Source organism: Gossypium arboreum, chromosome 1 (genome assembly GCF_025698485.1).
Source record: "Gossypium arboreum isolate Shixiya-1 chromosome 1, ASM2569848v2, whole genome shotgun sequence".
NCBI lineage: Eukaryota > Viridiplantae > Streptophyta > Magnoliopsida > Malvales > Malvaceae > Gossypium > Gossypium arboreum.
Window position 1 is genome coordinate 26124953 of NC_069070.1, and position 11453 is coordinate 26136405.

An 11453-nucleotide genomic window follows, 5' to 3' on the forward strand; every position below is an offset into this window, starting at 1 on the left:
TAAAAAACTCTTCTCGAGATTCGAAACACCTAGAGCAATTATCAATGACAGAGGCACTCATTTTTGTAATACCCAATTTGAAAAAACTCTTAAGAAATACGGAGTTCATCATAGAACATCCACCCCATACCATCCTTAAACTAATGGACAAGTTGAAGTGGCAAACCAAGAAATCAAACGGATCCTTGAAAAAACAGTAGAATCAAAAAGAAAAGATTGGGCAATGAAAGTAGATGATGCCTTATGGGCTTACAGAACTGCTTTTAAGACCCTCATAGGGACATCACCTTACAAATTTGTTTATGGAAAAAGTTGTCATCTACCATTCGAACTAGAGCATAAAGCTTTTTGGGCTATTAAATTTCTAAACCTTGATCCCGAACTTGCAGGAAAAAACAGGTTGATATAGCTGAATGAACTTGATAAGTGATGAGCCAATGCATACGAAAACTCACCCCTATACAAGGAAGTAACAAAGCGGCACCATGACACTCATTTAAAACAACGAAAACAATTTGAAGCTAAAGATCTTGTCCAACTATACAATTCAAGACTCAAATTGTTTCCTGGGAAACTTAAATCACGATCTTCTATATGGCACAATAGAGGTAAGTCACCCATCTTTCAAAGTAAATGGACATCGTCTCAAACTTTATAATTGTTGAGAATTTTAAAGATGATGGAGAGGAGCTACGACTCCACAAACCACCCTGAATAAACCAACAAGGTAACAGTTGAGCTTAGACTATAGACAAGGACTTCTCAGGAGGCAACCCAAGTACTAACGGTTTTAAATTATTTAAATTTCAATTTTTAAACATCTAGGTCATTATCAGAGTCTTTGAGCACAGGTTCCCAACTCCACACGGCCGATCACACTGCCATGCTTCAGGCCGTGTGACAACCACAGATGGAAACACAGACGTGCGAAAATAGGGTAAAAGTTATCTTTCCCAACATGGGATGCGATAAGTGGCCACGAGCATGCGACCTTCCCGTGATCAAATCTGCCAAATGAACACAAGCATGCGACACGTGTAACACCCCAAACCCGAGACCATCGCCGGTGTCGGACCCGAGGGTTAACAAACCAAGTTCACATGTTTTTGCCCACCAATTTGACATTTCCAGTCAGGCTGGAAAACTGCATCACTGTCGCCTTAAAAATCATATCTCGAGTTTCAAAACTCGGAAACTGGTTTCGTAAATTTTCCCTGAATTTAGACTCATATATCCATCCACGGATTTATTTCTAGGATTTTTTGTCGGGCCAATTGGTACAGTTTATTAGTTAAAGTTACCCCTGTTACAGGGATCGACTGCTCTGACCTTCGCGCGGTATAACTTGAATATCTCTCTGTACAGGGCTTTAATGCTGGTGTCGTTTGTTTCTAATGAAACTAGACTCAAAATGGAATCTGTACATACAAGGTATATCTCCTAATTCTTTTTGGATAATTTATAGTGAATTTTTAAAGTTGCGACAGGGAACCCAGAAACCATTCTGGCCCTGTCTCACAATAGCTTTAATATCTCTTAACCTGTAACTCCTAGGACCGTTTCGTTTCTTCCATATGAAAATAGACTCATAAAGGTTCATTTACATAGCTTATTCACTATCTAATTCCATTCCTATGAATTTTGGTGATTTTTCACATTCATGCCACTGCAGCTGGCAGCATCTGTTTTAAGATAGGACTTACCTATTTGGTGGTCTCCATGATTCAACTAGCCTTACCATACATAGGTTCATATATGATCATTTTAACCATGCCAATGGCTGATCATATGACCAACATTCCCATTTCCAAGTCATAGCCACATCATGACACAAAATATATACATACAACCCACAATTAGTCTAAGTTCATGCTTCCTTTTCGAGCCATTTTCGCACGGCCGTACATACTTACATTACAACATATTTAACAAACAAGGGTAGTCCTATACATGCCATCTCAAGTTCAACCAAAATTTATACCAAAATGGAGGCTTGATAGTGTGGATGACTTGACTTCAACAATCCCAAATCCGATTGCCTCGAGCGAAATCTAGAAAACTAAGAGCCAAAGCAACGGGGTAAGCATTTTTATGCTTAGTAAGTCTCAAGGAATATAATGAACTATAATTTACAACAATACATTCACATAGCCAAATGCATCATTTCATTAATACACATTCTTACTTCATACTTCATCATTATATAAGTTCGCAAAGCATCAATCAATTCAATAACTGAAATTCATTAGTCGATTGAGCGAATGTTGCTCAAACACGTCGACTTTCCATTGCACATATAACGTACCTTATCCTTTGGGCTTTCCGAGTGTACTAATTAAATTCATTTCGGCAACCAACACTCACCTCCAGCCCAAGATTCTTCGGAATATAACCGGATTTAATCACGTGCACAAATGCCTTCGGGTCTTAGCCCGGATAGAATAACTCGCACGAATGCCTTCGGGCCTTAGCCCGGATATAGCCACTAGCACAATTGCCTTCGGGTCTTAACCCGGATATAATTTCCAGCATAGTTGTCTTCGGGCTTAGCCCGGATATCATTCAATTTCTCATGCACACATACATCAATAATCATTGGACATACATATTTCATTTTCGTTACTAAGGCTCAAACACAATTATAATCATTAGCATATTCGCCGGGACTTAGCCCGGTGGAATTCAAATACTCATACACACATAAACAATAATCATACACATCCATATTTCATCTCACATAATTCAAGTAAGGTCACTTCTTGAGGACTTACCTCGGATGTTGTCGAACGGCTTTTTCGGCTATTCGATCACCTTTTCCTTCCCCTTGTCCAATTGTGGCCCTCTTAGCTCTTGAGCTAATTCAAACAAATTCAATTTATTAAAACCTCATTGTGCTTGCTTATGGCGAATATGACAAGGATTTTAAATGGTCATATGGCCACTCTTTAGCTTGAATACACAATGGTCATGCACATTTTATACTACATCAAGCAATTCAATACAATTTATTTGAGCATCAAGGAAATGCTAAGGCCTTCAATAGGCTACCCAAGGCCGAATATTCATGTACATGTTGAGGTCAATTTTGCACTTAATACCTCACAAAAACAGCATGCAATCTACTAATTAATGCTTTGCACATTGTGGCCCAAAACTTATAATATAGCATCAAGCACTTATATGTGTGCTAGGCGAATTGTGCTTGCAATTTCACAAGCATTCTTCCACATTTTCTTCTTTAAATCAATACATTCATCACTTAGTTCATAACCAAACATAATGTGCAATCATATATATGCATATATGAGCATGGCCGAATTTTCAAGGTGTCCATAGCCATCCAAAACACAAATTTTAACTAACATGCAAGAAGCATGAATCATGCTCAAGAATGCATCATGGCGAATATGACAATCATGCTCCTTTTCAACTTTAATCATGATAAAACAAAGAGAAAACTCAAAATCTTACTCATGAATAGAAAATCCATCATTGCATGCATCATCATCAAGCTTCACACTTAGCATGCAATGGCTTTATCACCATAACAACTTTGCCCAAATACCATTTCCATGGCATAACAAAGATTTGAGCCATGGCTAACATGCACATCAAGTTAGTAACCAAGTCATGCATGAAACTCCAAACACAACCTCAAACATACCTTAATCTTGGTACAAGTATGGCCAAATCTCCTTCTAGTTCTCTTCTAAACCAAAAATGGAGCAAAAATCCCTTTCTTCCTCCTTATGATTTTCGCCAAAAGATGAGAAAGGATGAACAAATTTTTTGTTTTCTCTTCTTGGTTGCACGGCAATGGGGGGAATGCTACTCTCTCACACATTTTTTTTCATTCTTTTCTTACCCATGCTTATTTGTTTATGATTTCTCCCTAATGCCCAACAAAACATGTTTCATGACATGTTTAGCCCATATCACTTTGTCATGGCCGCCATCACTTGTAAAAAGGGAAATTTGACATGCAAGTCCATTATTTTGCATGCATGCTTTAATTAGTCATCACATATTTCCCTATCGTACTTTCAAAGTTCACTACTAAGTCCTTTCTTATAAATTAGCACCTAATTAATAAAAATCGAGACACGAAATATTTACGCATACCAATTCCACATACAATAAGCACGGAATATAACACTTAATTATTCTTGTGACTCGGTTTCGTGGTCCCGAAACCACTCTCCGACTAGGGTCACATTCGGGTGTCACAACTCTCCCCACTCAAGAGATTTTCGTCCCAAAAGCTTACCGGTAAATAGGTTCGGATATCGCTCTCTCATAGAGTTCTCGGTCTCCCAAGTAGCTTCTTCTATCCCGTGCTTGAGCCATAACACTTTCACTAGCGGAACCCGCTTGTTTCGCAACTCTTTCACTTCTCGTGATAGGATACGAATTGGTTCTTCCTCATAACTCATATTAGCTTGAATTTCAATTTCTGATGGACTAATCACGTGCGTTGGATCGGATCTATAACGTCGAAGCATCGACACGTGGAAGACATCGTGAACCTTTTTGAGTTCAGGGGGCAAAATCAAACGATATGCCACTGGACCGACTCGCTCGATATCTCATATGGCCCAATGAACCTCGGGCTCAACTTGCCCTTACTACCGAACTCGAGTATCTTTTTCCAAGGCGATACCTTGAGAAACACTTTATCACCCACGATACTCGATATCCTTACGCTTCATATCCGCGCACGACTTTCGACGATCGAAGGCTATCTTCAAACTTTCACGGATTACTTTCACTTTTGCTCAGCATCCCTAATCAAATCCACCCGAAAATCTTGCTTTCACCAAGCTCACCAAAACAATGGTGTACGGCATTTACGCCCGTACAAAGCCTCGTAAGGTGCCATCTTAATGCTTGATTGAAAGTTGTTGTTGTAAGCGAATTCAATCAACGGCAAATACCGCTCCCATGAACCACTAAACTCGAGGACGCAACATCTTAACATATCCTCAAGTATCTGAATTACCCGCCGGATTGACCATCGGTTTGGGGTGAAAGGCGGTCTTGAAATGCAACTTGGTACCCAAAGCTTCTTGCAACTTTTTCCAAAACCGCGAGGTAAATCTCGGATCTCTATCCGACACGATAGAAATAGGCACCCGTGTAATTTCACAATCTGAGAAACGCATACAATTCCGCTTAATTTGTCCATTGAAAATCCGTGACGACGGGGACAAAGTGGGCGACTTAGTCAATCGATCTACCACGACCCAAACCGCATCCTTCTTACTTGTCGACAATGGCAATCCGGATACAAAGTCCATTGTGACTCGATCCCATTTCCACTCGGGTATCGTGATTGGTCAAGTAATCTCAAGGCACCGATGTTCCGCTTTCACTTGTTGACATATTAAACATCTTGAAACAAAGTCGGAGATGTCTCGCTTCATACCATGCCACCAAAATCGACGTTTCAAATCATTGTACATCTTCGTACTCCCGGTGGATTGCCATTTGGCTACAATGGGCTTCATTCGAATTATCGAAATGAGTTCAATTCCTTGGGACACACAGACGACTTTTGAACCTCAAACAATCGTCATCGTCGATTTGAAACTCCGAGTCCTTGTTCGAACACACGCAGCCCGCTTTTGCAACCAACTCGTCGTCGCCTTTTCGAGCTTCTCGAATTTGGTGTGTCAATAGTGGTTTGGCTTTCAATTCAGCCACTAACACACTTGTCGGATCGGATGACAAGTGCACATTCATCGTCAGAAGTGAATAACGATTTACGACTCAAGGCATCCGCAACCACATTCGCCTTTCCCGGGTGATAATCAATGATCGTTCATAATCCTTTAACACTCAAGCCAACGTCTTTGTCGCAGATTTAAGTCTCTTTGGGTCATCAAATATTTGAGACTTTTGTGATCCGAGTATACATGGCACCTTTCACCAAATAAGTAATGTCGCCAAATCTTTAAGGCGAATACGATGGCGCCAATTCGAGATCATGAGTCGGATAATTTTTCTCATGTGGCTTTAATTGCCTCGACGCAGGCCACAACTCGACCTTCTTACATTAATACGCAACCTAACCCAAGTAGAGAGGCGTCGCTATAGATAACAAACTCCTTGCGGACTCGGGTTGCACTAGAATTGGGGCTTCATCAAATAAGTTTTCGATTGATCGAAGCTTTTTGGCATTTCTCCGTCCATTCGAACTTAACATCCTTTTGGAGTAAGCCGTCATCGGCGTGGCTATCGTTGAGAACCCTTTACAAAACGTCGGTAATAACCAAGAAGCCCCAAAAAGCTTGAACCTCATTAATATTTCTGAGGCTTCCAATTTAGTATGGCTGAAATTTTATTCGGTCGACTCGAATACCCGATGCAGATACCACATGACCCAAGAAGCTAACCTCTCTTAACCGTAACTCACACTTGCTGAACTTAGCATATAATTGCTTGTCCGTAAAATTTGCAAAGACTAACCGCAGTGTTCAAAGATGTTCGGTCTCATTTCTTGAATAGACCAAGATGTCATCAATGAACACGACTACTTAATCGATCCAAATATGGTCTAAAGATTCGATTCATTAAATCCATAAATACCGCAGGGCATTAGTGAGCCCAAACGGCATCACCAGAACTCATAGTGACCATATCTCGCTCAAGGCGTCTTGGGCACGCCCGAATCTCGGATTCGCAATTGATAGTAGCCCGATCTCAAATCTATTTTCGAGAACACCGAGGCTCCTTCGCTTGATCGAACAAGTCATCAATACGTGGCAACGGATATTTGTTCTTTATCGTCGCTTTGTTAAGTCGACGATAGTCGATGCACGATCGCATGGTTCCATCCTTCTTCTTCACTTAACAAAGACCTGGCGCACCCCAAGGCGAAAAACTCAAGCGAGCAAAACCTCTATCCACCAATTCTTGCAACTGAACTTTCAACTCCTTTAATTCGTTGGTGCCATACGATACGGAGCTATCGAAATTGGAGTGGTACCAGTACCAATTGATGCCAAATTCTATTTCCGAACAGTGGTAAACCCGCAATTCTTCGGGAAAACATCCGGTATTCACAAACCACGGCACAGATTCGGGTTTCTTCTCGATTCCTTGTCATCGAGTACGACGCAAGGTACGCCGCGCCCTTTTCTTACATATTTCGGGCCAACATCGCGATATTACGGTGGCAACCCTTTAAGTCCGTGGACTCAACCCGAATTATTTCATTATTCAAGACTTCAAATCGATAGTCTTGCTCTTGCAATTTACAACCGCATCGTGCATGGTCAACCAATCCAAACCAAGAATAACATCGAACTCATCGAATGGCAAAAGCATTAAGTCCGCCGGAAAACAAGAACCTCGGAACACTAGGGACTTTTCTTGCACACTTTGTTAACAAGCACGTAATGACCCAAGGGGTTTGACACCGAATTACAAACTCAAGAGACTCAATGGGCAAAGTCTTATGGATGCTAAGGTTTCACATATATATGAATGAGTAGAACCGTGGTCAATCAAAGCAATTACATTTGTATTGAAAAGAGTGAAAGTACCGGTAATAACATCCGGAGAGGCAAGATCCTCGCGGCGCAGATGGCATAAGTCCTAGCAGAGCACGAGCCTCGGATCCGATGGTAGCATCTCTAGATCCTCTCCGACCGCCATCGACATTGCCCATATTTCTAGGTGGTCTACCTCGGCGATGGTAGCACCCGGGTTTGCACTCGACTTGCATTCTGCTCATGCATCCTCGGGCAATCCTTCATAAAGTGGTCGGCCGATCCACACTTATAGCAGGAGCGATCACGAAACCAACAGCTCCCGAATGCCATTTGCCACAATGTGGACACTCCGCCCTCTCTCGGCGATCAGTTCGCCACCGGCGATCGAGGTGACTCGTGTGGTCACAGGGGTCGATCGCGTCCTCGTCTAGAAAAGCCCAAACGCCTCTAGACCGGCTCGCATCATCTCGAAATCTCTTCGATGCTTGTTGAAGAGACTTTCCGAGGACCTCTTTCGAATTCTCCAATCCCCACATCAGCTTTTTGTTTCTCCTTTCTAAGCTCTTCGCTTTACAAGCTCGCTCAACAAGTACTACGAACTCTCGATCTCGAGAATGCCAACAAACATCCTTATATCATCATTCAGCCCATCCTCAAGCGTTTACACTTAATAGCTTCGGACGAAATGCATTCTCGCAGCATCGGCTAAGCCTCACAAACTTTCGTTCGTAGTCGGTAACGGACATAGAACCTTGCTTAAGATCAAGGAATTCCTCCGCTTTTGGTCGATGAATCTCGACTAATATACTTTTTTGAACTCGGTTAGAAAGAATTCCCAAGTCACTTGTTCTCTAGGCACCACAAGTCGAGTACTCCACCAATAGTAGGCGGACTCGCGTAGCAAGGAGATGGTACACTTTAAGCACTCATCGGTGTACAGGATAGCTCATCAAGCACCCGGATAGTGTTATCTAACCATAATTCAGCTCGCTTCGGCATCATCATCATCCGTAGCCTTAAATTCAGTGGCCCCATGTTTTCGAATCCTATCGACTGGGGCTTACGACCTTATTTGGTCGCCATCGGAGGTATTGTAGGTGCGGGGTTGCATTCGTCGGGAATGGAGGTGGTGGAATGTACCGTGTTGGTTCGAATGTATTGATTAAACCATTCGCTCATCACACTATAAAAGGCTTGCCTAGCCTCGTCATTAGGATTACTGGCCATAGGTTGAGAGTCCGCATGGCGCTGTCCCTTGCGCGGAGCAGCGCCACACTCTCCACATCATCAGCTATCGCTTCGGTTGGGATCGGATCCATTGCTATAAACAAACATGAAGTCAAATTGTCGAATTCATCACACTATCGATTCATCATTTAATGGCATGTATAGCTAGACCCCAAACACATCACGGTAGTCCTAGAATCGACTAAACCGTGGCTCGATACCAATAAAATTGTAACACCCCAAACCCGAGACCATCGCCGTGTCGGACCCGAGGGTTAACAAACCAAGTTCACATGTTTTTGCCCACCAATTTGACATTTCCAGTCAGGCTGGAAAACTGCGTCACTGTCGCCTTAAAATCATATCTCGAGTTTCAAAACTCGAAACTGGTTTCGTAAATTTTCCTGAATTTAGACTCATATATCCATCCATGGATTTATTTCTAGGATTTTGGTCGGGCCAATTGGTACAGTTTATTAGTTAAAGTTACCCTGTTACAGGGATCGACTGCTCTGACCTTCGCGCGGTATAACTTGAATATCTCTCTGTACAGGGCTTTAATGCTGGTGTCGTTTGTTTCTAATGAAACTAGACTCAAAATGGAATCTGTACATACAAGGTATATCTCCTAATTCTTTTGGATAATTTATAGTGAATTTTTAAAGTTGCGACAGGGAACCCAGAAACCATTCTGGCCCTGTCTCACAATAGCTTTAATATCTCTTAACCTGTAACTCCTAGGACCGTTTCGTTTCTTCCATATGAAAATAGACTCATAAAGGTTCATTTAAATAGCTTATTCACTATCTAATTCCATTCCTATGAATTTTTGTGATTTTTCACATTCATGCCACTGCAGCTGGCAGCATCTGTTTTAAGATAGGACTTACCTATTTGGTGGTCTCCATGATTCAACTAGCCTTACCATACATAGGTTCATATATGATCATTTTAACCATGCCAATGGCTGATCATATGACCAACATTCCCATTTCCAAGTCATAGCCACATCATGACACAAAATATATACATACAACCCACAATTAGTCTAAGTTCATGCTTCCTTTTCGAGCCATTTTCGCACTACCGTACATACTTACATTACAACATATTTAACAAACAAGGGTAGTCCTATACATGCCATCTCAAGTTCAACCAAAATTTATACCAAAATGGAGGCTTGATAGTGTGGATGACTTCGACTTCAACGATCCCAAATCCGATTGCCTCGGCGAAATCTAGAAAACTAAGAGCCAAAGCAACGGGTAAGCATTTTATGCTTAGTAAGTCTCAAGGAATATAATGAACTATAATTTACAGCAATACATTCACATAGCCAAATGCATCATTTCATTAATACACATTCTTACTTCATACTTCATCATTATATAAGTTCGCAAAGCATCAATCAATTCAATAACTGAAATTCATTAGTCGATTGAGCGAATGTTGCTCAAACACGCCGACTTTCCATTGCACATATAACGTACCTTATCCTTTGGGCTTTCCGAGTGTACTAATTAAATTCATTTCGCAACCAACACTCACCTCCAGCCCAAGATTCTTCGAATATAACCGGATTTAATCACGTGCACAAATGCCTTCGGTCTTAGCCCGGATAGAATAACTCGACGAATGCCTTCTGCCTTAGCCCGGATATAGCCACTAGCACAATTGCCTTCGGTCTTAACCCGGATATAATTTCCAGCATAGTTGTCTTGGGCTTAGCCCGGATATCATTCAATTTCTCATGCACACATACATCAATAATCATTGGACATACATATTTCATTTTCGTTACTAAGGCTCAAACACAATTATAATCATTAGCATATTCGCCTTGGGACTTAGCCGGGTGGAATTCAAATACTCATACACACATAAACAATAATCATACACATCCATATTTCATCTCACATAATTCAAGTAAGGTCACTTCTTGAGGACTTACCTCGGATGTTGTCGAACGGCTTTTTCGGCTATTCGATCACCTTTTCCTTCCCTTGTCCAATTGTGGCCCTCTTAGCTCTTGAGCTAATTCAAACAAATTCAATTTATTAAAACCTCATTGTGCTTGCTTATGGCGAATATGACAAGGATTTTAAATGGTCATATGGCCACTCTTTAGCTTGAATACACAATGGTCATGCACATTTTATACTACATCAAGCAATTCAATACAATTTATTTGAGCATCAAGGAAATGCTAAGGCCTTCAATAGGCTACCCAAGGCCGAATATTCATGTACATGTTGAGGTCAATTTTGCACTTAATACCTCACAAAACAGCATGCAATCTACTAATTAATGCTTTGCACATTGTGGCCCAAAACTTATAATATAGCATCAAGCACTTATATGTGTGCTAGGCAATTGTGCTTGCAATTTCACAAGCATTCTTCCACATTTTCTTCTTTAAATCAATACATTCATCACTTAGTTCATAACCAAACATAATGTGCAATCATATATATGCATATATGAGCATGGCGAATTTTCAAGGTGTCCATAGCCATCCAAAACACAAATTTTTAACTAACATGCAAGAAGCATGAATCATGCTCAAGAATGCATCATGGCCGAATATGACAATCATGCTCCTTTTCAACTTTAATCATGATAAAACAAAGAGAAAACTCAAAATCTTACTCATGAATAGAAAATCCATCATTGCATGCATCATCATCAAGCTTCACACTTAGCATGCAATGGCTTTATCACCATAACAAC